Below are 27,488 nucleotides of genomic sequence, written 5' to 3' on the forward strand. Positions count from 1 at the left end.
GGAAAGGTTGTGCAGCCTGGGGCTTTTTTCTCTGGAGCGTAGAAGATTGAGGGGGGATTTGATGGAGGTGTTCAAGATTTTAAAAGGGACAGAGAGAGACAAAGTGGATAGGCTTTTTTCATTTAAGAGTGGGGGATATTCAAACCAGAGGCCAATAGAGGAATTAGGGGATATTGGGAGAAGGCAGGTAGGTGGAGTTAGGTCATAAATTAGATCAGCCATGTTCGTATTGAATGGTGGAGCAGGCTCGATGGGCCATTTTTGGCCTACTCCTGTTCCTACTTCTTATTTTCCTATGTTTCTAGGCCATGGTTTGAGATTTAAAGGGAAAAATTATAAGGGGAACGTGAGGGGAAATTTCTTCATGCAAAGGGTGGTTGGGATGTGGAAATTTAAGGAAAACCGGATAATTACATGGAGGGGAGAGGATTGGAGGGGTATGGACCAGGTGCTGGTCAGTGGGACTAGGAGGGTGGAGATTTGTTCCGGCATGGACTGGTGGGGCCAAACTGGCCTGTTCTATGCTGTATATGGCTATATGTCCCTGACGTCCCTGATGGTATACGGCAGGTTCCAGGACATAATGAAGTGTTACAACCTGGTGACACTAGGATGGCAGAGAGACTCATGCAATGCCTGCAGCCTGTTGTCGTGCATAGATGCGCAGGTCCGAGAGAGAGCCTCGATGGAGTCATCAAACCTCCCGGGGCGGTACTGGATGTCGTAGCTGTAGGTTGCCAACTTGACTCTCCAGTAAGGATATTGTCGTTCTTGATCTTGCTCTTGTGGGTAGTGTTAAACATGAACGCCAGGGCTCGCTGGTCTGTGAGGAGGGTCAGTCTCCTGCCAGCCATGTAGTGGCACCAGTGGCGGACCGCTTCCACAATTGCCTGGGCCACCTTTTCAATGGCAGAATGCCCTAGCTCGAAGCCGTGGAGAGTGCTAGCAAAGAAAGCGACGGGACGCTTCCCCCTTGGTTGAGAGTATCGATGAGGGGTACCTCGGAGGCATAGCCTGCATCATGGCGTCTGCGATATCCTGCCTTATGCAGATGAAGACTGCCTGCGCCTCGAGTGGGAGGGGAAAAGTTGTAGCTTTGTCTTGTGTGTGGACCTTGTCCAAGAAGCGAGGGACCCACTGCGAGTAATAGGATAATAGGCCAAGGCACCTGCAGATGGCCTTTAGCTTGCAGGGGAGAGGTAGCTCCATTAATGGGCGCATCTTTTCTGGATCTGGGCTGACGACCCCATGGGCCACGGTGGCGAGGTGGATGGTGCTGAACACACACTTCTCCTTGTTGTAAGTGAGGTTTAGCTCCCCAGCCGTCTGGAGGAATTTTTCCAGGTTAGCATCGTGGTCCTACTGGTCACAGCCACAGATAGTGATGTTATCCAGATACGGGAATGTCACGTTTAGCTTGTGCCAGTCTACCATGCGATCCATCTACCGCTGGAAGGCCGAGATCCCGTTCATGACCCCAAAGGGAACTCGGCGGAACTGATACAGGCGCCCATCTGCCTCGAAGGCGGTGTCTGGCTTGTCCTTCGGGTAGATGGGAATTTGGTAATGCGCCAACTTCAGGTCAATCGTGGAGAACACCCAGTAGTGGGCTATCTCATTGACCATGTCTGCGATCCTCAGCAGTGGGTAGGCATCCAGCTGGGTGTACCGGTTAATGGTCTGGCTGTAATCCACGATGATCCTTGGCTTAGTTCCTTTTGACCACCAGGACTTGAGCTCTCCAATGACTGTTACTGGGCTCTATAACACCTTCCGCCAGGAGTCGCCGCACCTCTGCCTTGATGAAGTCTCTGTCTGCGGAGCAATACCGCCTACTTCTGGCGGCGATTGTTTTGTAGCCGATCATAAGATGTGGAAAGAGTGCAGGTGTGGTGATGCATAGTGTGGAGAGGCCGCAGGTTGGCCAGGGCTGGTAGGTGGCAAGCTGTGCAACGTGAGTGGTGGTTGGGGCCCCCGAAAGTAAGGGTGATACTCTGCAGGTGGCATTGGAAATCTAGGCCCAGGAGGACTGGGGAGCAAAGTTTGGGCATGACCAGGAGCCTGAACCCTATGTATGACTCCCCTCCCACAGTTATATCGGCCGAGCAGTGCCTGAGGGTATCAACATTCTTATCCTTAGTGACGAAGGCGATCGAGCAGGTTGTGGGGTGGACTTTTAATCTCAGGAACTGGGCCAAGCTCGGGTGAATGAAGGTCTCGGTGCTGCAACTGTCAAACAGGCATTTTGTTACCTGCCTGTTGACTTGCACGACCATCATAGAGCACCCGAGGTCGTTAGGGATGTCCCTGGTCAGCGTGGTGGCAGAGGACCATCTCAGGGTCAGAGTTGTCGCTCTCCGAATATGGCATCCGGAGGCATGCGGAACGTCGGTAGGGCTGCCTGGTCATCGCTCATGTTGACCATCTCAATGTCATTTGTGGGGTGCAGCGTACAACAGCTGATGGTGTCAGGTGGAGTGGAGAGCATCGGCAAGGAGGCCTGTTCATCGCCCGTGTTGAGTACATTATAGCAGAGACAATGGCGTCGCCCAGCAAGCGCATGTGGAGGGGTCCACGTGGGATTTGAGGAGGTCATAGAGGGCTGCTGAGCTGCCCACTGGTTTTGAAAGGCACACTTTAGCAAAGTGGCCTTTCTTGCCACATCAGAAACAGTACTGGTTCCTAGCCGGGCAGTTTCGGTGTGATCGTCGGTCTGACCCACACCAGGACCCACAGTTCTTACAGGGATGCCGGGTACCTGCCACAGTGATGTTCTCCTCCCCAGTTCTGTCTAGGGCTGCAGCTGCAGTGTGAGAAGGCCATGAAGGAACCTGAGGAAACCTGGAATCGAAGGCTTTGGTGTGCAGGGCTGTAGCTTCCAGGGTTCGGACCACTTCCACTATCTTGGTCAGGTCCTAGATATTATCTTCCAGCATCTTCTGCTGGATGGCCCTCGAGCGTAGCCCTTGATGAAGGCGTCCCGGATCTGCATTCCCCATGTTCAGCCAGACACAGTCAGGCCAACTCTTGCAGGTGTCCCAGGTAAGACTCAGCCATCTCCCTGGGTTGCTGGGCTTGGGTGCTGAGGAGGTTCTTTGCATGGACCGCATTCATGGGGGACTTGTTCAAGTTCTCAAGTGTGTCCATTGCGCTCTTGTACGTGGAACAGCCTTTAGTTGCCTGGAAGGCGTGGCGACTCAGCATTGACTGGAGTAGGACCAGCCTCTTCCGATCTGAGTCCAAAATGCCATCTGCGTGCTCCTCGATGATCGCCTCGACTGCGTGCGCCAGATCTCGAAGCCCGTCTGGGCTTTGGGTGGCGTGGTCGATTTAGAAGCTCCCTGCGCTCGGGAGTTTTTCTATGGCAGCCATGGGATAATTTTGTGGATTAAATTGTGGTGCGCTGTTAGCCAGAATCAGTCACACACAAGGTAAAGACTGTACAGCAGGCATTAATCCACAAAGACTTCCACAGAGCCAGGCTGGCTGTAGCTGATGTAACTCTGAGTGAGGCTTCGGGAGGCTGGCACAGGCTTATATCCCGGAGGATGATTGACACCCAACCTGGTGGGGCTTGCTCCCTTCAGGCCGACTGATTGACAGCCGGCCAGGTGTTGTCCTGTCCCATTGCACTCCTTCAGGTACAGAGGTTTCCCCCTGGAGTAGGCCAGTGGTGTACCTCCACAAATTTCCATTCAAGCAAACCTTCCTTATGATCTACTAGTGAGGGTCGCATGATGTAGTGAAGTGAGATAGACGCTGGCCCAGATGCTCTCCAAGCACATACATTCTTCTTCTTTGGCTTGGCTTCGTGGACGAAGATTATGGAGGGGGTAAATGTCCACGTCAGCTGCAGGCTCGTTTGTGGCTAACAAGTCCGATGCAGGACAGGCAGACACGGTTTCAGGGGAAAATTGGTTGGTTGGGGTTGGGTGTTGGGTTTTTCCTCCTTTGTCTTTTGACAGTGAGGTGCGCTCTGTGGTCTTCTTGAAGAAGGAGGTTGCTGCCCGCCGAACTGTGAGGCACCAAGATGTACGGTTTGAGGCAATATCAGCCCACTGGCGGTGGTCAATGTGGCAGACACCAAGAGATTTCTTTAGGCAGTCCTTGTACCTCTTCTTTGGTGCACCTCTGTCACGGTGGGCAGTGGAGAGCTCGCCATATAACACGATCTTGGGAAGGCGATGGTCCTCCATTCTGGAGACGTGACCCACCCAGCGCAGCTAGATCTTCAGCAGCGTAGACTCGATGCTGTTGGCCACTGCCATCTCGAGTACTTCGATGTTAGGGATGAAGGCGCTCCAATGAATGTTGTGGATGGACCCACTTTTGGTCAGACAGCTGCAGTATGGACCAGAAACCATAGTCGAAGCAACTAGATTCAGCTATTGAGTTCATTCTGACATCTGTGGAGAAAACTATTCTCGGGGCTGCTGCCAAGAAAAAGGAGTCCAAATACTTACAAGTGATGAGGGAAAGCACCGGGATAAGCAGAATGACATAAAAAGTATATCTGCAAGCAAAAATGGCAAGGAATAGACCAGATCGAGGGGCCTCATGGTGATGAAAATGGTGGGGCCACTTCGAGACCTGCTGGTGAAGTCGGTGGCCAGTACACCCGACAGGGGAAAAAAAAACTGAAAATTGATATTGCCTTTCTACAAGAAATCCATCTTCCCACACAGGAGCCTAAGAAACTGAGGAAAGAATCGATAGGACAGGCATCAACATCATCCGTTCACTCAAAGGCCAGGGTAATCAATAACAACACTTTGAGAGATGATGATTGATCCACAAGGCTGATATGTATTAGTTGATGGTCAGATTTACTCAGAACCTTGGAGACTTTTAAATCTCCCTGCACCTAACAGTGATAATAATTCCTTTATTCAGGATATTTTTCTCAAGGTATTGGGGGACGACGAAATATACTTGGAGGGGATGGCTTTAGTTTTTGCTTGGATCCTGTCAAACTTGACAATATCCTGAATAAAAGCAGCCAAAACTACCTTGGCTTTCCTGAAAGATTGAAATTTGACAGATGTGTGGAGACCAATGCCCCCATTATTCCTCGACTCAGATTGGCCTTTCTTTGTTATCAGCACAGCAAATTCGGAGAACATTCATCTGAATACTTATCTTGATCCTTTGACCCTGTCTCTCTTAATGCAGAATAAACAACCCCACCCATCTTCAAAAACCAGATTTTGGCAAGGATATAAGTGACCAGATAAAGTTATTCTCCGAGTCAATCTGCCTCCTCGCCCAATAGTTTTATATTATGGGGACAAACAATATCACATACAAAAAGGATGAAGAAGAAATACATGGGAGAAATAGAAGAGCTGGAAACAAATTCGGAAATTGGAAAAGGAGTTCCAACAGTCTGGTTCCAAGGAATTTTTAAACAAAAGGCTCCAATACGTCACATCCTTTTAGAGCTGAAAACGACCTGATGAGAGAAAGCCACATGGTCTTGTCCTGTCAACTGAGAACAGAAGAAAGGTGAAGGACAACTGATGCAATTCAAACTGGAGCAAGTTAACTCTCATATAATCCAATAGAAATTATTGACACAGATTTATACAAATTTATATCCATCAGAGCCACTCAAGAAGAAATTGAAAAGGACCTAGGCTCACCACAATTGAATAAATCACCAAGGGAAGATGGTTGATCTCCTGAATTTTACAGAGAATTTAAGGATTTTCTTAAATAATACACCCCTACCATCATGGATGTTATTAACTTCGCATCTAAAATTCAAACTCTGTATCGCGGGGGCTGAGTGGGGGCTGAGTTCGCTAATGTCCAGATGTGCTGGCTTGAGCTGGTCGATGGTGAAGATTTCTTCCTTCGCACCGATATACAGCACAATTGTCGACATGTTGTGTCCGACTACTTTCTATGGCCACCCTCTGATCAAAAATATATTCACAGGTCCCTGAAATTTTGGGATCCAAGTATTTGGTCTGGCTGTACAGAGGAGGCTGCAGAGGGGCCCAAGTTCCCATCTTTCCTTTTTTTTGTAATTGAGGCTGTCAGGTCCTCTGGATTCTTGGCAGCAGCCAAGATTTCCTGGTATCATCATCTCGGCTGCTGAGGTGTTGAAATCTTCTTTTGACGCAGTGCGGATCCACAAGAGGACCCAGGGTAGATCATCTGCCCAGTTCAGCCCATCAAGCCGAAGCCATCAAGGCTACCTTTAGGTGCCTGTGAAAGCTCTTCACCAACATACTGGACTCAGGGTGGTACACCCTGGTATGGTGAAGCTGGGTTCACATCAAGTTGGCCAGCGCTGGGGAGGCGTGGCAAGGTGGCGTAAGGAACAGACGTGACTTCCAGTCCTCTCCTGACTCTGATTTATTGTTTTGTTTCTAAGTGCCCGTTAAAATTCTTTAAAAAGTTTAAAAATAGCAAGAGATGTTGAATTAATGCCTAATGGTACATTTGTTAAAAAAAGTAAAAGAAAACACCAACAGATTCTTAAAAAATTACATTTCCTGAAATTATCTGAGCCTACCTGTTTACAAGAAGCCAGGACTCAGCGTGGAATGGATCCAGGAGAAGAAGCACAGGATTCGGCATTGGAGCTCCACTCTGTACCGGTAGGGCTCTCTAAAGATGGCACTCGGCAGCCTTTAGAACAAAGGGCTGGCCGGGTGCGTGTATTTCAAACAACAACCGCTGTGAGCGCTGTCACCGAGACTTTGACAGCTGAATCAGCTGGGGCGCCGCCAGCTGGAGAGTTAAAGAGCCGACCTCCGATTGATATAGCGGTGGTGCTGCGAAATGCACCACCAGTTATGACATTTTCCCCAGGTATGGATATAATGGAGGCTTTTGATGAAATATGGCTTAAGGATAAGGATAACCCTGACTATCAGCCTCCTGATATTGCTGAAGGGGCTGTGGCAGGGGTTTCTACACGGAGCCATACTGCAAGAAAGGCTGTTAAACCAAGGGAAGGGACAGAAGACCCTTTGGTTTCTCAGAAACAGCAAGATCCTACCATGTCTGAATCTACTTTTGCTGATATGATTGTTAAGAATCTTGAATTTAAGATATATTCTTCAATGAAACAGCTAGGTAACTCTATGACCCACGTCTATTCTAAGCTCAATGAATTGGTGAATATCAATACTCAACAGATCGCTGACTATGGAGCATTTAAACTTGAAACTACTGAAAGACTTGATATGTGTGATCAAGGTTTAGTTGATGTACAAGACCAACTGCAAGATGTAAACAAAACAATTGAAATATTGCAGATTCAGAATAAAAATCTAGCAAAAACAGTTGATTATTTGTAGAATCAATAGATGGAACAATGTAAAAATTGTTGGTTTGCCAGAAGATATAGAAGGGCCAGATCCAAGAAAAATTTTTACCGAATGGATTCCACGAGTGTTAGGGCAAGATAAGTTCCCTGAAGGTTTAATATTGGAACGTGCTCATAGAGCTTTAAGAAGGAAACCTTTTTCAGGTCAGAATCCGAGACCTGTTCTGGTCTGTTGTTTAAATTATTGTGATAGAGAGACAATTTTATGCTCAGCAAAATAGATCTCCTTTGACGGTCCAGAATAATCGTGTTTTTTTTTTGTCCGGATCTGAGTCAAGAAATTATGATTCAACGACATGAATTTAATTCTGTGAAAGAGTTGTTGTGGAAAAAAGGATACAAGGCAACTTTTAGGTACCCTGTGGTATTGAAGATTTTTCAGGATGGATATCAGCCAAAGTTTTTTGATAATCCTAAAGAAGCTATGGACTTTGCTCAATCTTTACCGATCACGCATTTTCAAGAACGACGTAGTCCTCCTCGGTCTCCAAAGAGAGTGGAGATACAAGATGGGAATCAGATTCCAAGAAGAAATGGAAACAATGGTGGTTGAAGTGATAAAATTGATTAAAAAAAATACATTTTTTTTGTATTTTTGTTTTGGAAGATTTTAGTCATTGATGATAGTTTAATATGAAATGGGAGTTGGGAGAGGGAACTGGGTGGGCACTATTTTCCAGAAGTCGTCAGCTACGTGTGAGTTATCTCACACCCAGTATTTTGTGGGATTTACCGCATTGTGCAGTTTAAACAGGAGGAGGTAGTAGTAACCTCCTGCCTGTTTTTTTTTCTTAATTTTTGGGTTAAGGAGTGAAGTTTTTTTTTATTATTATTTTTTTTAAATACATTTTTTTTCTTCTTTTTTTTATTTGTTTTTGATTGTAGTTTTAAGAGGGAATAAGAGGAAGGGTTTTTTTGGGGGGGGTTTCTTTTCTTCTTTTATTTATTTCTTTTCTTTTTTATTATTTTTTTTCTTGTGTTGAGTTGCTGTAAGGAATGTCTAAATTGAAGTTTGCTTCTTTTAATGTCCAGGGTTTAAATAATCACATTAAGTGTAAGAAAGTACTTGCTTACTTAAAAAAATTAAAAGTTGATGTGGCTTTTTTACAGGAAACTCATTTGACAGATAAGGAACATTTGAAACTCAAACGTGAATGGGTTGGACAAGTTTTTTTATTCTTCATTTAATTCAAATCAAAAGGAGTGGCAATTTTGGTGCACAAGAATTTACCATTTCAGATACAAAATGAAGAGAAAAATGTTGGAAGATTATTAAAATTGAACTGTACAATTTTTAATGAAGCTTGGACTTTGCTTGATGTTTATGCTCCGAATGTTGAGGATACAGTTTTTGTTGTCGATATGTCTTTATTACTTGGACAATCAAATTCTAATGTGATGATTGGGGGAGATTTTAATGTGGTATTGGAGCCTTCATTGGACAAGTATCCAAGAATAATTTAGAAATTGAAGATGGCAGTTCAAGTAATTAATATGATGTCAGATTTGAATTTAGTTGATATTTGGCGAAGATTTAATCCTACAGAGAAAGATTTTTCTTTTTGTTCGTCACGACATAATTCTTTTTCTAGGATTGATTATTTTGAAATTTCAACACATTTGCAGGAGAGGGTTACATCTGTGGATTATAAGGCAAGACTGGTTTCGGACCATTCATTATTATTATTAGAATATCAGAGTTCACAGGATGTTCGGAGAGCTCCAAGATGGAGATTCAACACTATGTTACTGCAAAAACCGGAATTTATTAGTTATTTAAAAGAACAAAATGAGGTTTTAATTAGTAATAATAGTAATTCTGTTTCTAGTCATTTTGTTTTATGGGATGCAATGAAAACTTTTTTACGAGGTCAAATTATTAGTTATGCTTCTAAAGTAAAGAAAGAGAGAATTAAAGAGATTGAAAATTTAGAGAAAAAGATAACTGTTTATGGATGATCCGCCCAGTTGGGCAAAGATAGAAATGGTGGTTATTTCAGAAATATTTTCTCATGAGTTTTTGTTTCGATGGAATAAAAATTTATTACGAACTTATGATGTCCCAATATTGAAGCATTTATTAAATTTATGGACAAGTAAACTTAATAAATTGGGGCTCAAAAATAAATGGTCTGGACGATGGCCATTATATAATAATCAACTTGTTTCTTTTACAGTCTCCAATATCACTTTGAAACAGTGGGAAAGGAAGGGAATAAAAAAATTATCCGATTGTTTTTCTGAGGGATGTTTTTGTTCTTTTGATGAATTACAAAGGAAATTCGGTATTAGTGGAAACTCTGTATTTGTGTATTATCAATTAAGATCTTTTGTAAAACAGATATGTGGTCGACATATGATTTTATTGCCTGATTCTAATTTTGAGGAATACGTACTTTCAATACCACAAAAGGGATATATATATGATTTGTATTGTATTTTACAAGAAATTGATAATAAAAAAGATTGGGATAAGGATAAGTTGAAATGGGAAAAAGATTCAGGTTTTATAATAGCTGAAGAAGCCTGGATGGAAATTTGTCAGAATAGTATTAGGAAATTGGTTAATGCTAGATTAGCGATGATTAATTATAATTTTATACATCAGTTATATTTAACACCGGAGAAACTAAAAAAGTTTGGTCTTAGTAAAACGGATTGCTGTTTTTGTTGTGACCAGACGGCTAATACTTTTTTGTATACTGTTTGGCTTTGTGATCGATTGCAACAGTTTTGGGAGGGTATTCAATCTATATTTAATAGTTTATATAATATTTGTCTTGTATTAGATCCTGGCATATTTTTATTAGGGAATATGCAATTATTAATTGATTTAGGCCTACAAGATTATCAGATTTCTTTTATCTATTTAGCTTTAGCTGTGGCCAAGAAATGTATAGCTCTTACTTGGAAAGATAGAAATATATTAACTTTAGTTAGATAGGTGGTATTTGGAGATGAAGTTCTGTTTGACTATGGAAAGGATATCTTTTTCAATTCAGGATAGAATGTCTTTTTATACGTTTAAGTGGACTCCGTTTGCTAAATATTTAGGTTTGATTTAAATATGTTTTTAAATTTGATATTTTAGTATTGATAATTTTTTTTGTTGTTAGTATCTTTATTTGTTATGTTTTATCTTTTTTTGTCTAAGGGTTTTTTATATAATATTGTTCATTTTATTAACTCTTCACTCTTTCACTCTTTATTTTGGGGGGGTTAGACTAACTTTAAGCTAGGTCATTAATGTTGTGTACTAATTATTGGGGGGGGTTTAGTTTATTTAGTCTGCTGAAGTAGTATTGTAATTTTTATTATCTTACGTTTAATCTTTTTACTGTAACTCTATTTTATTCATGTTATAAAATCTTAAATAAAGTTTTTAAAAAAAAGTGGCCAGCGCTGCCCAGAATCCCAACGTGAACTTTGTATCTCTATCAGAAGGCATAAGCTCCAGGACTCTGAAATGACTCCCAGGTGTTAATCAGGGCCCTGGTGCAGGTCTTTGTGGTTGTATCAGACAGCTGGACTGCCTCTGGGAACCTCATGGAGCAGTCAATCATGGTAAGAAGATAACGCACCCTGCGGGAGACCGGTAGTGACCCTACAATGACAAAATAGATGTGGCTGAACCTACGTCATGCTGGCTTGAATGTCTGTGGGGTGCCTTGACGTGTGTCTCACTTTGAACATCTGGCTGAGTGTGCAGGTCTTGGCCCAATGACAATCTGTTTCTGGAGTCTGTGTAAGACAAACCTACTGGCCACCATTTTGACAGTTCTGATGGCTGGGTGCACCCAGTTGTGCACCTCATTGAAAACCTGCCATTTCCACGCTGCCGGCACGATGGGGTTGGGTTTGCCAGTGGAGACACCACAGAGCAGCGTCTACTTACCAGGGTCGATGTCGACATCCTCCAGCCTGAGCCGGGAAACTGCTGTTCCATATGCCGGGAGCTCAGTGTCTTATGCTGTGCCCTGCTTAGAGTGGTTGGCGCCTCTGGGCTGGCGTGTACCAGAAGGGTGGTGTGGACCAGTGCATCCTTGGCCCCCTGAACACCTCCATAGCCTCATTGTCCCAGTTAATGTCTTTTTGTGTCTCCGCCATATGTGCAAAAAGTGAGTGCCTGATGCTAGCCGGTATGAATCGGTGATAAAAGATAATCATACCAGTGAATTCTTGCAGCCCCTTTACTGTGTGTGTGGGGGGGGGGGAGGGGTGGGGGTGGGTGGGTGGGGTTTGGGGAAGCACCAAACAGCCTCTACCTTTTCAAGCAGGGGTTTAGCTCCGTGCTTATTGATTCGACCCGCCAGGAGGTCAAACGTTTCCAGCCTGAACTGGCACTTAGCAAGGTTTATCGTAAGTCCAAATTCCTGCAGCAGGGCACACACTCGCCTTAGACGGGCTGCGTGCTCTGTGTGAATGCGGCTGATGATGAGAATATCGTCCAAATAGATGAATAAGAAGCTGAGATACAAGCCCACCGCATCCATCAGCCTCTGAAAGGTCTGGGCTGCATTTTTAACTCCAAAGGGCATTGACATGAATACAAAAATTCTAAGAGTGGTAACGATGGCAGTTTTAGGGATGCAATCGTGATGAACCAGGATCAGGAGATAGCCCCTGATGGGTTCAACTTTGGAAAATAACCCCGCTCCTTGTAAGTTTGTGCGAAGTCTTGGATATGAGGCATGAGGTAACATTCCAGTGTGGTGGTCCCGTTAGGGTAGGGATAGTCACCACATGGCCTCCACCCTCCTGCCTGCTTCAATACCATGTGCAGGGGAAGGCGCATGGGCAGCTGTTCCAGGAAAATCTGTTCAAAGAGCAGACAAGTCCTGTGTCCCTCGGCATTTGGCTCAGGAGGGTGGATGGGGCTCTGTCGTTGGGAACCCAAAGATGAGGGTTAATCGCTCCTTGAGGGTATTGTATTTGCCTTGCTCTGGAGGATGCTGCAGGGGGTCCAAGACCCCTGCTGCCATGTCCTAGTCGAGCGAGCTCACCACATAGTAGTCACATATGTCGTTGGCGGTGATCTGGTAGAATTGGGCCTCAGTCTGTTCGAACCACACGTGTGGTTGTGACGCCCCGAACGTTGACAGCTTCAACTAAACTGCATGAAGAGCCACCTGGTCCATCATCTTCGGTCCCAACTGGCGGTTGCACCTGCCAGGTTCACCAATGAAGGATGCACGATACCCCGAAGTGTGGAAAGAATGACGCACACCAAAGAAGTCGAAGTTGAAGAGAGGTTTGTTGCACTGGCAGCTCTGCTTAGATTCTCTCCCGCTGCTGACGACAGGACTTACGAGACGGCAGCATCGGCCTTAGATTGGTGGGTGTTCCCACGATTGCTCATTGCTTCCCGCCATGTGGGTTGTCATCTGGGACAAAGTTTGTTTGTCCCCGCGGAATCTGTGCAGTCACCGTGTTCGTCAGCCATCTTGTGTCCTGGGTTGTGTCCTGGTTAGCGGATGGCAACAACCATATATTTTGTAAGAATATGGAGCCCATATTTACAAAGGGTGGGAGTGATTATTTAAATGAAGCTCTGACATTCCCTTTCTCCTCAAGGCCTCAGTTCATGAAAAGGAATGTTAAAGTAATCGACGCTCCTGCTGGGGGTCACTTGTCCTCATTTTTCTTTTTCTTTTAGCAAGGGGATTGAGGGGGGATGGGGGTGGTTTATGGGGGGATTTTTTTATTCTTTCTTTTAAATTTGCCAGATGTATTTGTATTTGATTTAATATTATTAATTGTGTGAATTCTTTGTGGTGTTTAATTTCTGAATATTATATTTTTTTTAATGATCAGAGGTCAATCCACAGGACTATGAGTGGCCGAGAGAAACACTGGGGACTCCCTCTGCCCACCCCCACCCCAAATATCAATGTGTTCTACCAGGATCATTGACAAAATCATCGAAGACCCCTTCACCCGGCCAACAGCATCATTCAGCTATTCCCATCGGGAAAGAGATCCAGGAATATCAGAGCAGGTATCACTGGGCCCAGGAACAGATTCTTCCTCCAGGCAGGGAGAAGGTGGAACGATTGATGAGCTGCTCATACAAATACTCCTCGACTTTGCTATTTATTCAACAATATTGAGTTTTTTTTCTGGACATGCTACACGTGTATCATTTGTCTGTTGGGGTGAGGGCTTGGTTGTGTATTTGGATGTGTTTACCCCAAGAACATTGTTTCTTCAGGTATTACTTGTGCTATCCAATGGTAATAAATTTGACTTTGTACTTTGGAGTGGGTGCAGAGGAGATTTCCTAGATCGGTGAATGTATCTCATGAAGCAAAGTTGACTGTGTTAGGGCTTTTCTCTTCCCCCTCCCCGACCCAGCAAAATTGACTTTATTCACAAATTATTCCAAAGAGTAAGACCAGTCCAAGACTTCTCACCTCCTCGTGTTGCATCCAGATATTCCCTTCACTGCATGTTGCTGCATATATCTCTGTTTAGCTTCTTTGCCACCACTTTGATACCATGTAGGTATTGCCCCCCTCTGCTGAAGGAGCGGTTCCCCTTGGTCTCAGCCCGACAGTACCTGGTAATGGGAGGATTATGATCCATCTCGTGTTGGCTGCGCCAGCCTCCGTGCATCCCTCAGCATGTACTCCTGCAGCCTGGAATGTGCCAAATGGCAGCGTTCCCTCCCCGACATGTCCGCGTGCTGAAAGACCGACAGGTTTAACATCGAATACGAGATGCACAGTACAAGCCCTTTGGCCCTCGATGTTGTACCAACCGATGTATTTCTACCAAAATAAAAATAACTAACCCCTTCCTCCCTCATAACCCTCCATTCATCTTTCATCCACATGACTCAGAGCCTCTTAAATGCCCCTAAGGTTTCAGCCCAGTTCAAGGGCTCGTCCCATGTCCCTGACATGGTACGCATACACTGCACCCCCCTCCCCTTGACCACCCGAGCCAGTGGTGAAGATGGTTTCTGTCCTAACAGGTGTTGGGGACCTCAACCAGGGAGCAGATCCGGGAGACGAACCTCAACTGCACAGAATTCAGGTTACCGCAGATCAAAGCACATCCATGGCCAAGGTGAGTGACCGGATCCCACTTGTCCTTGAATGAGCTGTGCGACCACAGCCAGGAGCTGCCCCCTCCTCATTACCCTTGGCCCTGTGGGTGAGTGGGTGGGACATGACAAGGGTTTTTTTTTAGCTGGTGGAATTGGGGTAAGAAAATTTAGGTGAGACCTGGGAAAGAGAGCGGCGATCATCCGGCCGGGGTAAGGCAATGAAGACGGAGTCACTGGGCAGTCCCCTGCCGAGTCCATCCCCCACCGGGTTCATCTCCAAAACTCTCCTCCACCAGGTCCATCCTCAATATAATCGCGGCCGGGTCCATCCCAATTCCATCCCCTGCCGGATCTGTCCCCAATCCCGTCATCCGCTGTGTCCATCCCCAATACCGTCCCACGCCAGATCTGTCCCGAATACCGTCCCCCGCCGGGTCCATCCTCAATCCCATCCACGCTGGGTCCATCCATAATCCTATCTCCCGCTGAGTCCATCCCAATCCCGTCCCCCGCCAAGTCCGTCCCCAATACCGTTCCCCATTCGATCTGTCAAGTCAGAGTATCTGCTGTCTGACTAATGGACTGGAATTCATGACACTGGTGGAGGCACAGGAGCAGGATGACGAGATCCCTCAGTATGGGACCACTGTCATGGGGCTGCAGCTTAAGGACATCCCAGTAGATACAGGTAACACTGACCTCCTGTGCGACGGGGCCACCGGACAAGTTTGACCAATTGTCCCAAAGCATTGATCGCGACTATGGTTTGGCTAGAGGCCAGCAAGTCCATGTAGCATGGATTGTGGAAACAAGTCAGTGGGTGGGCCAAGACATGCATGCAATCCCAAACAGACATGGTACAGCAACACGCCCGGGTTCCCCCGCTGTCTTTCAAGTCAATGGAAAGAAGGTTTGACCACATTAATGTGGACAAAGTGGGGCCCTTACCAATCTCACAGGCTTTCCATGGTGGTCAACCATTTCACCTGGTGGCCAGAAGCAATCCCCCAGGCCGACACATTCACCAGGTTCTACGCCAAGGCACTCCTCTCGTCGTTGGTCACAAGGTTCGAACTAGCATGTAATCTCTGACCGAGGACCACAAATCACCCCCAGCCTGTGGACCAATGATGCCAACCAGTGGGGCATTCAGCTACACCACACGACGGCATACAACCCACATCCTCCACCGAGCTCATCTACAGAGCGCCACTCATGGTACCCAGGGATTTTGTCCCACCATCCAGAGGTCAACAGGGGGATACATTCAACTTTCTGGACAGGCTGCATGTACAGGTGAGTAACATGGCTCCGATCCCACTCTCCAGACACAGGCAAGCCGAGATCAACATCTCCAAAGTCGGCAAAGACTATGAGTCCGTGTTCGTGTGCAGAGGGCCACATCGTCCACCGCTACAGAAGCCTTACAAAGGCCCCTTCCGTGTCATCTCGAATAAAGGAGGAACCTTTGAATTGGACATCGATGGCAAACCAGAGGTTTCCACTGCAGACAGGATCAAGCTGACACAGATGGACCGACTCAACCCATGGAGATGCCAGCACCCCGACGCAGAGGCAGACCATCAAAGGCATTGGGGACTGCATCCACCGTCCTTTTCAACTGTTTGTCACCTTAAAGGAGGAAAGTGCGACAGCAATTCGGACACAGTATTGAGGGGATGTATGGAGACTGGTGGCATATTTTTCTGTTGAACTAGATCCTATAGCCCAGGGGCTCCCTCCATGCACCCAGATCCTTCCTGCCTTACCTGCCATGATTATGGTTGCCCTAACACCGCGCTCCATCAGCAGGTTAAAGTTTATACACAGCACTGGGTGGCTTCAGAGTAATAAGTTACAATTTAATTCTCTTTTCTTGTCCAAATATAATTAAAAACTACTTTTGTTTAACTAACCCTGTGCTGTGGTGCCTATCTATTGCTGCTGGATTTTGGGGTCCTCTGGACTCCATAACAATATGTACTGGAAAGGAGTAATTCATGTTCTGTTCTGTGATTTTAAATAAATATTAAGAAAGAGAGAAAGTGTTCGTCCTGGACTAGAAGGGCCAGGCTGCCAGTTTCAGTGTGTCATTGTGAGATGGTTAGATGAATGGTATGTGGCGGCGCACATCCTCATGATGAACTGGCCCCGCTTGTATCGCCACGTGGCGGGGAAGCCATGGGGAAATGCCAGAGGTCATCCAGCTGTTCCTCACAGATGAAGAGTTCTCGAACCTGAGGAGAGAAGCAGACCGTGCTGATGCCCTCTGGTGAACAAAGAGGGAGAACGAGGCAACCCTCATCCAGGTGGCACGACCAGGAGCCAACCATCCGCAAGCCGCTCCCAAGACCAAGCCAGAGGTTGGCCAGTTGACCTGGTGTTTCTACCACCAGCACTGGGGAGCACAAGCCCGTGTGCCGCCAGCCCTGCGGGTTTCAGGGAAATGAGCAGGACAGCCGCCATTGATGGATGCGACGACTGGCCACACAAAGAGCCTCCTTTATGTGACAGGCAGATCCACCGGCCGCCGATTCCTGGTGGACACAGAGGCTGAGCTCAGCATCCTTCCCCCCTCCCCCCACAGCATTAGAGACTCACACCCGATCTTGAGGTCCAATCCTGCGGTTGCCAATAGCTCCACCATTAGGACCTACGGCACCCGCAGGGCACAGGTCCAGATCGGGAAGGAAAAGATTCCACTGGAGATTCACCCTAGCCTCTATGGGCACCATGCTGTTAGGGGCCGACTTGCTCAGAGCTCACGGCCTACTGGTTTGACACAAAGGACAAAAGGCTGGTCAACACACGAACATTCCACTCCACCCGACTGGACACATCAGAAGTCCGCAGGCCTGAAATTGCTGCCATAGCCACTGCCAGGGATGAGTTTGACGTCATCCTCCACAAATTCCCCACCATCTTAGATCCACAGTTCAATGCTGCCCTGCCCCAGCATGGGTTCCTCCACCACATCGCCACACAGAGCCCCCCGCTGCATGCTAGACCCAGACAGCTGACGCCTGAGAATCTCCAGCAGGCAAAGGAGGAGTTCTCCAGGCTCCAGGAACTGGGAATCGTTTGTGCTCGGACAGTGCATGGGCATCGCCGCTCCATATGGTCCCATAGTCATCTGGGGGCTGGAGACCATACGTGGACTACCATCGGTTGAATGATGCAACCACCCCGACAGGTACCTGGTGCCCCACATACAAGACTTCTTCACCAACCTCCGTGCCACATGCGTCTTCTCCAAAGTCAGCCTCGTGCAGGGATACCATCAGATCCTGGTGCATTCTGATGGCATGAGTAAGACGGCCATTGTCACCTCTTTCGGCCTCTTCGAGTTCCTGTATATGCCCTTTGGTCTAAAGAATGTGGCCCAAATGTTCCAACGCCTCAAGGACGTGGTTGGAAAAAACCTGGACTTTGTGTTCATTTACCCGAATGATATTCTAATTGCCAGTCGCAACCGTGATGAACAAAGAGCTCACCTCCGCACACTCTTTGTCCAGCTGGCAGACTTCGGCCTCGCGGTCAATGCAGCCAAATGCCAGTTTGGCAAAGAGTTCCTCCAGTTCCTGGGGCACACCATTTCGGCAGCTGGGGCCACTCCGGCACCGGAGAATGTAGTAGCAGTTCAACAATTCCCCAAACCCTCCACCCAATAAAGCCTCCAAATGTTCAAGGGGACTTCATTTCTGGAGCCTCGTGCACCATGTACCCATTGTTTGCACTCATGGCCACAAAAGAAAAGACTTTATTGTGGTCAGAGGAGGCGGACAGGGCTTTCATTGTGACAAAGGAGGCTCTAGCGAGTGCTGGTGCACCCATGTCTGGAGGCACACACGGTGCTCTCCGTGGACGCATCAGCTACGGCAGTGGGGGCTTCTGGAATAGTGGCTCGATGGACAATGGCTCCTACTGGCCTTTTTCAGCAAGCAGCTGCGCACGCCAGAGCTCAAGTACAGTGACTTTAACTCGGAGATCCTGGCACTGTATTTGGCCATCCAGGATTTCCGCTACTTCCTCGAGGGTAGTTCTGTTCACAGCCTTCACAGATCACAAGCCCCTCACTCAAGCACTGGCAATGCCAAAGGATCCGTGGTCCACCAGACAGCAGTGCCAACTCTCGTACGTGTCTGAGTTCATGACTGACATCCGACACAGGGCTGGCAAGGACAATGTAGTGGCAAATGTGCTCTCCCGTCCAGCCATCAACACTCTTGCGCCTGGCCTGGATTATGAGCAACTGGCTCAGGCACAGAAGAATGATGTGGAGACACAGGCCTTGTGGACCACCATCTCGGGCCTCAAACTCAAGGATATCCATGTGCCCACCAGCCCGGACACATTGCTCTGTGACATCTCAACAGGCATGCAACGCCCGGTGGTCCCGCCGCACTGGATGGTGAAGGTCTTCAATCTGATACATGACCTCGCTCACCCAGCGGTAAAAACAACCATGCAGTTGGTCACAGAGTGGTCTTTGTGGCACGGGCTGCAGGGGGGTGGGGAACAGAGTGTGAGTGCAGTGTCAAGGGAGCATGGCCACCTAGATAGGAATAGCAATGATAACAAAGGTAGGATGGAGATTAGGGTAAAAGGTAGAAAAGAGAATATAGGTGAGGGTCATTCTCTGAAATGCATATATTTTAATGCATTTAATATTTTAGTGAACAAGGTAGATGAGCTTAGAGCATGGACAGATACTTGGGGTCATAATATTGTGGCAATTAGTGAGACCTGGCTACAGGAGGGGCAGGACTGGCAACTTAATATTCCAGGATACATTTGTTTTAGATGTGATAGAGCAGGGGGTAAAAAAGGGGGAGGAGTTGCTCTGCTTATTAAGGAGGACATTACTGCCGTGAGGTGGCAGGATGGTCTGGAGGGATCATCTAGAGAGGCTCTTTGGGAGGAATTGAGGGGCGAAGGAGGCATGAGGGTGCTAATAGGGGTGTATTACAGACCACCAAATGGGCCAAGAAAATTAGAGGAACAAATTTGTAGGGAGATAACGTATATGTGTGAGAATCGTAAGGTAGTGATCATGGGAGATTTTAACTTCCCTCACATTGATTGGGATACCCATACAGTTAGAGGGCTGGATGGGCTAGAAATCATTAAATGTGTTCAAGAATGTCTTCTAAATCAATTAGTAGAAGAACCGACTTGGGACGGTGTAATATTAGATCTCCTGTTAGGGAATGAGCTAGGTCAGGTATCGGACATTAATGTTGGAGAACAAATTGGGTCGAGTGATCATAACTCTGTTAGTTTTCGGGTAGTTTTAGGGAAGAGCAAGGAGGGACCTAAAGTTGAGGTTCTGGATTGGAGAAGAGCAAATTTCGAAGGAATTAGGGGAGTATTGAGTGGGACAGGATATTTTCAGGTAAGGATGTTAATGAAAAATGGAGGATATTCAAAAAAGAAATTTTGAGGGTACAGAGTAGATATGTCCCAGTGAAGGGAAAGGCTGCAAGTCAGAGGGAGGCTTGGTTTTTGAGGAATATTGGAAATTTGGTTAGGAGAAAAAGGGAGGTATAAAAGAGGTATAAAGAGCAGGGAGCTGAGAATTTGAAGGAGGACTACAAGGAGTGTAGAAGAAATAGTAAGAAAGAAATTAGAAAGGCCAAAAAAAGGCACGAAAAGGCTTTGGCAGACAGAGTAAAAATAAATCCAAAGGGTTTCTATAGGTACATTAAAAGTAAAAGATTAGTGAGGGATAAAATTGGACCCCTTGTAGATAGCGAGGGTAGGCTGAGTGAAAAGTCAGAGGAAATGGGGGAAATTTTGAATGATTTCTTTGCCTCAGTATTGACTAGGGAAAAATATATTGAACTAGTTGAAGTAAAGAAAAATAGTGGGGAGGTCATGAAGCATATAAGGATAACTGAGGAGGTAGTGATGGCTGTGGTGTTGAAAAAGATAAAGTTGGATAAATCTCCAGGACCGGACAAAATATTCGCAAGGACACTCAGGGAGGCTTGTGGACAGATAGTGGGGCCATTAACAGAGATATTTAAGATGTTACTGGTCACGGGGGTGGTGCCAAAGGATTGGAGGGTGGTACATGTGGTTCCGCTGTTTAAGAAAGGGTCCAAATGTAAACCTGGGAATTATAGGCCTGTGAGTCTGACATCTGTGGTGGGCAAGTTGATGGAAAGTGTTCTGAGGGATGGTATTTACAAATATTTGGAGGTACAGGGATTGATAGGGAGTAATCAGCATGGTTTAGTCAGGGGTAGATCATGCTTGACAAACCTGATTGAGTTTTTTGAGGGGGTTACAAAAAAGGTTGATGAAGGGAAAGCTGTGGATGTTGTCTATTTAGACTTTAGTAAAGCTTTTGACAAAATTCCCCACAGGAGGTTAGGAAAAAAGGTGGAGGCATTAGGTATAAATAAGGTGGTAGTGAAATGGATTCAGCAATGGTTGGATGGGAGGTGTCAGAGAGTAGTGGAAGAAAATTGTTTGTCCAATTGGAGGCCGGTGACTAGTGGAGTTCCTCAGGGATCGATCCTGGATCCACTATTGTTTGTTATATTAACGATCTGGAAGTAGGGGTGGAGAACTGGATAAGCAAGTTTGTGCATGATACAAAGATTGGTGGTGTTGTGGACAGTGAGGAAGATTACCGTGGATTAAAAGATGATTTAGGAAGGCTGGAGGTGTGGGCTGAGAAATGGCTGATGGAATTTAATATAGATAAGTGAGAGGTGTTACATTTTGGAAAGGCAAATCTAAATAGGTCATATGCATTAAATGGTAGGCTATTGAGATGTGTAGAGCAACAAAGGGATTTAGGAGTGATGGCCACTCTGATATAAAACCTACAACCCAAGGACCTCGCTGCCTCGTTCCAGCTTGCTTGGCCACGGCACACAAACCATGGGTGTAAAGGGTGGGGCCAGTACTGCGGTATGATCCGGGTGCTGGTCAGTGGGACTAGGAGGGTGGGGATTTGTTACAGCATGGACTAGTAGGGCTGAACTGGCCTGTTATGTGCTGTAAGTGGTTATATGGAGATATGGTTATGTGGTTAAGAAGGTGGCAGAACTGGCCAGGAACTGTACCATGTGCCAGACCTCCAAGGTCCAGCGACACTCTCGAGCCCCCATCCAGAACTTCGACCCGGCAGTTCACAGATTCCAACACACCCACATTGATGTCGTCGGGCCCCTGCCAGTGTCCAAGGCAGCTCGTTACCTCATCAGGGCGGTGAATCAGGCCACAAGGTGGCCGGAGGCCTTCCTGATTAAGAAGGCCTTGCGGAGACATGCGCCAGGAATCTGGTCAGCCAACGGATCACCCGTTTCGGAGACCCGGCGCACATCACTAGCGACAGAGAGGCAGTTCACGTCTGCCCTGTGGACTCAGATGGTGAAGCTCCTGGGGGTCAAGCTCCACCATACCACAGTATACAATCCACAGTCAAATGGGTTGGTAGATAGGTTCGACAGGTACCTGAAGGCATCGCATATGGCCAAGCTCTCTGGACCAGACTGGGCAGACGAACTACCCTGGGTCCTCCTCGGGATTAGGATGGCCCCCAACCCAATCACCCCTTCTTCTGCACCAACCCCTCCCTTCCCATCACCTCACCCTCCCCATCTCCATGTCCCTCACCATTCCCCTCTCTACCCAGCACCTCCTGCCTCCCGATCACCCCTCCCTCCCTACAACCCCTCCCTCCTCATAACTCCTCCCTCTCCACCATCACCTCACCCTCCCCACCATCACCCCCCCCAACCCCTCCCTAGCCAGCAACCCCTCCCTCCCAAGTTGACCTAAAAGTGAAAATAAATTTGAACAAACCGCCGTGAAACCGAGAATCTCCACCAGGATGAGCTATTGAGAGCTTCAGTTTTCCAAACAACCTCTTGTAAATATGGGCTCCATATTTTCCAAACCAAAGTGATATTTATCATGTAAACAATGTTATTTTTCCAGAGGAATACAAGATCTCATTTCGAGATCCCAGCTCTGCATCCCTAAATCCATCCCCCCATCTCTGACTCATGTCTACATATTTCCATCAAGCACCTGAAGATGATCATAAAAATTCAATTTGAGACATTGTAAACCTTCATTTTCATCTATATATTTCCCCTCAAAATTAACATTGGATCGAATGGTTTATCCTTAATATTTTCTCCAAAAATACTTTAATTTATATCCCAAATGGCTGAACCTTAAGACATGACCAAGTCAAATGACAAAAAGAACATATCTCTTTATCACATCTAAGATATAATTCTGAAGATATTAAATCTATTTAATTTTTCAGGCGTTAAAAATAGTTGATGCAAACATGATTTTGTACAAATCTGTCGGTAACATTAATAATTTGAGTTGTAGCCCTGGGAGTTGAAGCTCTACCTTTATTGAGGCTGGAAATGCTCCTTTTATACAGTCAGAGATCCCACCGTTGTGTTGATTGGCTGACATCAGCCGCATGAATAATATAAACAGGATTCACGCCCGCGGGAACATTTTTGCACACGACTCCCCTTCTTCCCCAGCCTGGTGTTGCTCTGTTACTAGGCAGCCTGGCCAGTCCCATTTTAGGGCAGCCCCAGCTTCCAACTGTGCTTGTTCCCGATCCTGGGAATCATGTTAGTGAGTTATGCCGCTGTTTATTACCGCGTGTTGTGTCGGCCTGATCTCCGCACTTGTGGGCCACCATTATCTTTACATAACATTTTCCAATCATTTTGATCTAATTTTCTGCCTAAAACATTTTCCGACTTTCATCTTGATTTATGCAATTGTGTGTGAGTCTGTGAGTGCATTAGTGAGTACAAGTGCATGCGTACATGTGTTTGTGCACGAGTTCATGAAAATGCAGGCGTACGTTCATGTGTGGGCACGTGGGTGCACGTGTGTGTGTCTGTTCATTTGTGTGTGTGCACATGAATGTGTGGGTGCATGTGCGTATGTGGGTGCATGTGTAAAATAAGCCTGCATGTCTGTGTGCGAGTGTGTGCATGAATAAGTGAGAGTGTGTGTGTGTATGCGTGTTTACATCTGTGTGATTGTGTGTGTGTGTGTGTGTGTGTGTGTATGTGTGTGTGTGTGTGTGTGTGTGTGTGTGTGTGTGTGTGTGCGCGCGCGCGTTTGTGCATTCGCATGTGTGTGTGTAATGGAGAGGCAGCGTCCAACACCAGATGGTGCTGCTGTGCTCCTGTTCGGTCAAAGACTCACCCCAAGCCATCAAGGTGACCCTTGCAATTGGCCCACCTAAATCACCAGGAGCTGCTCTCCAGGCAGCCGGCCAGACTTAGCACTGACCTTCACCTAATTGGCCCAGATGAATCACCTCTACTGACCCCTGCTGAGCCTCTGCACTTCTTGACTTCAAGCCATTGGCCACAGCAGCCAGTGGAGCCCCGCCTGCCCTGAGTGATTGGCCATCCCAGCACTGCCCGCTAAATTCATAAGGACCATGTGCCCCTTTGTTCTTCCTCTTTCGACTCCTTGTGGCTTGAAAGTAGCACCTTCCACACTGGGTTGGGGTGAGTCGAGCTCAGGTAGCAAGAGCCGTGTCCTTACCGATTAAGGGGTGGGGGATTAAAGTATAACCTTGATCCTGACTGTTCAAGTAACAGTCAAGTAAGTACCCCCAGTCTCTGTCAGTTTCTCCCTTGGTATTGGAAGTGTATATTAACTCCCTGCGTACTCTGTGTGTTGAAGTTTGCCTAACATATTGACCCTGTTGTCCCGTTTCCATCCCCGAAATAAACATGTGTTTTGTTCCTCTGCTTTGGCCTGGTTCTTAACCTGTCGCACCCACACGAACCTGAGAACAATGCAGGAGGGGAAGCAAAGTATTTTATCAATAAATGAAGAGTCAAATCACTAGAAAAAAGACAGATACATCCGATCAGAAGGTGTCAAGCATTTCATGTATGTTTAGAAAGCAACGGTAGGGATCTCAAGAAAAGCACCAGTGTGTCAAAATATGAACAAAGGCAATAGAATATTAAATTTGTGTTATGACAGAGATATAAGATATTTTGAAGACTGTTACACAGAATAAATTCTTCAGATTATTAAACACAAATACGGAGTGACCAGTGGGACCTTCTGTTATCTCCCACTTAGATCGTTCTTCAGAGAAAGATGGGGACCAACATTGACCCCTCCTAAAATTAGTGAAATGAAACAAAGAGTCTGGATGAGGAATACACCCAAATTTATCAATGAAATGTACGATGCTCTCCAGAGAGAAAATTCAAAGCCAGGATAGCAGAGGTCAGGAGAAAGATGGGAGTTGGACTTGGATGGGATGATTTCAGAAAGCAGCTGGTCATATTGGTGTAAGGATAGCACGACATCAATTAGAAATGCAGGACATGAACTGGTTCAGTCGAATATTTTACATCAATTCTATCTTACCGCAGAGAAATGACCTAAATATCAGAAATGTGTTTCAAATATGGGAAGGAGATTTTATAGACATCAAATATAATATGGGGAAAAGGATTTATATCAATCAAAACAAAGGGGGAAAGAAGATTGAAATATACAAATTCAGGAAGAAATAGGGTCAAGATTGTGTCAAGAGTGTTACAAATACGATTAATGCCAGATACAAAAATAGGATTCTCCACATCAATTCTGCTATACTCCATATAAATTCAATGCACTTATCTACAATTATTCCGAGAAATGTTTTCAATGTAATGAGGTGATCAGGACTTTTTTTTTCGTTCGGTTTGGACCTGTGTAAAAGTGGAAGAATTTTGGAAGGATTTCGGTATATTATTAGGAAAAATTAAGAAGATAAAAATACAAAAGGATGTGAGAATATTTGTGATTTGTGATTGTGAAGCAGATACAAAACTGAAGTTGGATAAACATCAACCAAACTTTCTGAGTCCAGCCATAGCAGCAGTAAACAAATGTGCAGCACTAACGTGGAGAGCAGAGAGTTTTGTAACGAGGTATGGGACATTGAAATGCAAAACGGTGTCAAGTTAGAAAAAAAATGACTTCTCGTTGAAGGAATCAGCTCGGGAATGGTACATGGATATGGAGTATAAAAGTCCATCCACATCCTCCACATCACCCACTCCTCTTAGTTCATGGTTAATAATTATTATCTAGAAAATCAAATAACTCTGGGAATAATAGCAACTGTATAGATTGAGGTGGGTTTCTCTTTCTTTTCTTTGGGGAGGAGGAGGGATGGGGTGGGGAGAAAATAGATTAAAGGTTTGGGATCATTTTGTATTCTATTGTTATAAGATATTCTCTTTATTGAGTTAATGCTTGTATTGATGTAAATGATAAACAAAAAAAGATGTGGGACTGAAACAGGATTTTTTTGGTTTTGTGTGAAGGTGAGGCCATTTTGGCAAGACATCACTGAAAAATTAACCAGGATAACAGGAGTGGCTTTCACAGGTGGCCCAGACTGCTATCTACTAGGTAATGTGATGGACGTCAGCAACAAATTGAACAAATATAAAATCTCATTGATAAAAATAGCATTGGCTGGAGCAAAGAAAAGTGGCGCGATCACTTGGACGTCGGACTCCCCTCGACTTATCACAGAACGGACGGCAGAAATGGACAGCTGGAAACCCATGGCAAAAGTCACATCTAACAAAAAGAACAAATATGACACGTTTGTAAAGATCTGGCAGCCAGACCTGGACCACATTGGGGCCCAAATACAGTCATAAAAAAGAAAAAGGACTATAAATGCAACTATTATATTTATTTAAGCGTGGTTTCCCCAATTGGATACTATATATTTAAAAGATATATCAACTCTGATGGTGAGTGAATTCATTTGTTTGGAATGGGGGAGGGAGGGAGGGACCATTTTGCTTTTGTTGATTGTTTGTAAGAAACAGTTTCATATATTATGATATTGAAAAATTTATGAAGGATATTTTTGAAAAAAATTGTAAATAAATATGTTCATTCCCCAGGGCTGAACCTGGCTCCTGGTGGTCAAGGAGGTCCTACGCGCCCCATAGCTGCCTGGGGATGGGGATGTAGGCCTGGTCAGCGTCGTCATATGTTGGAGGTTTGCGTGGAGTGGTGGGTGTTTCTGCTGGTGCCAGGTCCCTGGTTGAGACGGTTTTCTCCCTGCCACTGCCGAACCTAACGTAGGTGTAGTTATGGTTCGCATATAGGAGAAAGAACTGCTTGACCAGGGCTTCGGCCTTGTGTGTCCATACGTGCTTACGCAGGAGCACCGGTCCCTGAAACGTGAGCCATGCTGGTTGGGACATTCCAGATGCAGACTTCCTGGGGATTGAGAACAGACGTTCATGAGGGGTCTCGTTGGTAACTACCAAATGGCATGGAGCACTTCGGGCTGGGCGTCCTGCCTGTACTCAATGGCTCACCCTTTTGACTTGAGATCCAGGAGGACTGCCTTCCAGAACACCCCATTTTTGTGTTCCACGCCCATTGCCTCTCGGGTTATAACTCGTCATGCAACTGGTCGCGATTCCCCTCGCTGTCAGGTACTGGCGCAGCTCGTCACTCATGAAACTAGACTTCTGGTCACTGTGGATGAAAACGGTGTAGCCAAACATAGTGAAGATCTGCCCCAGGGCCCTGATGATGGTGGCCATGGAGGTGTCCGTGCAAGGGATAGCAAAAGGGGAGTGTGAATACTTGTCCACTACAGTGAAGAAGTAGATGTTTCGGTTCATGGAAGGCAGGGGCACTTTGAAGTCTATTCCAAGACACTCGAAGGGCCGAGTGGTCTTTACAACATGGGCCTGTGGCGCATGGAATAAAAGGGGTTTGCACTCTGCACAGACCCAGCAGGCTTCCTAGTGAGGATATGTCCCAGTGAGGATCAAAGGAAAGGCTGGAAGTGATAGGGAGCCTTGGTGTTTGAGGAATATTAGAAATTTGGTTAGGAGAAAGAGGGAGGTGTATAAGAGGTATAAAGAGCAGGGAGCGGAGAAATTGAAAGAGGACTATAAGGAGTGTAGAAAAAATCTTAAGAAAGAAATTAAAAAGGCCAAAAAGGGGCACAACGAGGCTTTGTCAGGCAGAATAAGAATAAATCCAAAGGGTTTCTAAAGGTACATTAAAAGTAAAAGATTAGTCAGGGAT

The sequence above is a fragment of the Narcine bancroftii genome, chromosome 13 (assembly GCF_036971445.1).
Source record: "Narcine bancroftii isolate sNarBan1 chromosome 13, sNarBan1.hap1, whole genome shotgun sequence".
NCBI lineage: Eukaryota > Metazoa > Chordata > Chondrichthyes > Torpediniformes > Narcinidae > Narcine > Narcine bancroftii.